General features: G+C 34.7%; 1 long non-coding RNA gene across 1 annotated transcript in view; it reads left to right on the top strand.

The window, feature by feature from the left end:
• LOC106960862 (uncharacterized) overlaps positions 1 to 886 on the top strand; it is a 3,257-nt gene extending 2,371 nt beyond the window's left edge. Inside the window, exon 2 of the long non-coding RNA XR_001427661.1 lies at positions 845 to 886. This is a non-coding gene — a long non-coding RNA (uncharacterized LOC106960862). The remainder of the gene's footprint in view (positions 1 to 844) is intronic.
• The last annotated feature ends 1,731 nt before the right edge of the window (positions 887 to 2,617 follow it).

A 2,617-nucleotide genomic window follows, 5' to 3' on the forward strand; every position in this document is an offset into this window, starting at 1 on the left:
CTTGGCATCAGAGCTAATATTTAATATTTTCCTTTGACCTCTTGACTCTCACCCCCAAAATACTTGCATTAAAGTCACTGGGTCCATGACAGTTGAAGGGTTTTAAGATAAGAGCATTTAAATATTAATATTTTACAGTTTTTCTCAGTTTGGGTGCATTTCTGAGAAGAGAATTGAAATTCTTAAAACTACCTGTTCAATCTTAAAATTACTGTCAATTCTGCACATCAAAAAATGAGTTGCTCATTCCTTTTGCTTTTGTAGATCATGTAACTGATTATGTACACTTGTCTGCTTTTCCCCCGTTGTAATTTGCTTTTATCGTGTTGATCAAAATATGTTAAACGTGTCTGTGTTGAATTCTCAACTTCCAAAACAGCATAAGTTCATTGTGTAAGTCTTAACATGCATAAGTCTTAAAGTTGTCATAATGTCAATCATATTTTAATTAATTTATAATTGATTCTTTTCTAAATCTGTCCTGAATTGGTAAATTGCTCCCAAGTGAGTCCTGAGTTTCTCTAACAGGTCAATGTATGAACCATTAGCTCAACCAACGATCAACCAGTTTTCTGAAAACAGATTGAAGGTGCATCTGTGAACCATCAGTTGGCAACAATATGGTCTATATAGCCAGAACACAACACAATGTTACATTTCTGAGAACTGATGAACAAGTATCTGGACAGAGTGAACAGCCAGAGAGAAGAAGAGGAGTGAGGCTGAGGAGGAAATAGTTGGGAGGAAAGCAGAAGAAGAGTCAGAAGAGGCTGAGGACATCTGCCAGTTTCCATCAGTCCAACATCAGGATATGGCTGCGACCCACAACACGATGCTGATGGAGGTCTTCCCACCCTACTGTTCATTCCTTAACCCCACTCAGGAACCTTTGTCAGCATGATAATGGCAATTAAAATGTAATGTAATTATGTAATTTCTACAGCACTGTACAATTTTCCATGAGGAGATTATCCTATGGCTCCTTTTCTACTTTTTTTGTTCTCTGCATTTCTGTCTTTTTCTTTCTGAATCACCATGGCATGGTCCATCAAAAAATTACAGCAAAAGCGTAAATGTGAATTTTGTAGCCTCTTCCCATGACTAATCAATTTGACCGTCTTATCTGTACATAGAGAAACTATAACTTATTATTTTGAGTTACTGATATGTTAACTGACAGAGTTTTAAGAGCTGAACTAAGGATTTTTCAAGCAAACAAATGCTATTTTTGCTGTTTCTACAAATTGTTTTGAGAAATGCGTTTACTGTTTTGTAAATGCCAACAATGACTTGAGAAATGCACCAAAAGTGACTGAGAAAATCTAACATAGCATAAATTGTCTCAGGTGTATCTATTTGTTTGCCTGTATGAAACGTGTACACATTTACAGCTTTGTTTCTGCTAGCTTGCAGGAATTGTAACTTACATAAATGATTGAAGACAACTTATTGGGCTTCATGAGACTCGGATAAATGCTGAGTATCTATTTCATAAATTGCCTAAAACAGTTATATTTGCTTTTATTTGTGTATTTTGTCTGGTTGCAGAGAGGATCACACCTGTAGTCAAAAAACAAAGGTTTAAAACTAATGACTTTTCAGTCAGAAATGATCACACCGCCTGGTTGAAGTACCAGTCTCCATATGCAAGTCAACAAAGGTGAAACAAACATTTAAGCGAATAAGAGGTTCATGTAGTGCATCTTTCTAACTTTTGCTTTGTTTGTTTTCCAGCAGAGAGGAAACACTCGGTTGACAACATGTGAGTCTCAATTTCAACCTGTGACTGGGAAGACTACAACCATCCTGAGCAAACTCTGAACTCAGTGACTTGTTACTCTCAACCCAGAACAAGAATCGTTTTATCACCGGTTTTTCTTCTACAATAGGTTATCTCTTATGTGGACACATGCTGTTTTTTTTGTTTGTTTTGTTTTCCAGATCTCAGTAATACCGGGAGGAAACTGGACAGAAAATAGAGTCGGTTCTTTTTTTAACTGAATTTTTAAATAGAAATTGTTTCTTTAAGTGGATTACTCGTAATCTGTATTTTTGTTTAATTTGAATTTATTTTCTTTATAACTTTCTGTATAGAAATGCTGACAACTTACACTTCCTTGTGTGTTGTACTATAATTTTTATGGTAAAATTCTGGTAAGAACAGTGACCAGTAATTTACCATAAGGTTTTTTTTTGTTTTTTTTTTACAATAAAATGTCAATATATCATACAGTCTGGCCGTGTTTTTCACTTATGTAGATATTATGCCTCAGGCAGTATGACCGTATTTATTACGGCAAAACCACATTTTAATTTTTTTTTTACATATTTTAGGAAATACAGTATTTTACCGTATTTGGGAAATACGGTAAAAAACTGTCAGTTTTGGTTGCCAGAATTTTACCGTATTTTTAAAATACGGTAAAATACTGGCAGTTTTCAGCTGCCAGTTTTTTACTGTAAATTGAGGCCGTTTTTTTTACAGTGTATTTGTACTGATCATTCAGCTCATATAGATGAAACCACTAGTCTGTCATGATGGTTCTCAACCACATGTTTCCTTTAATTAATATTCCTTTAAGAGACTGAACAGGCTCAATATCAAAACTAAGAAATC

The sequence above is a fragment of the Poecilia latipinna genome, unplaced genomic scaffold (assembly GCF_001443285.1).
Source record: "Poecilia latipinna isolate Pla-1442-1.1 unplaced genomic scaffold, P_latipinna-1.0 Scaffold1240, whole genome shotgun sequence".
NCBI lineage: Eukaryota > Metazoa > Chordata > Actinopteri > Cyprinodontiformes > Poeciliidae > Poecilia > Poecilia latipinna.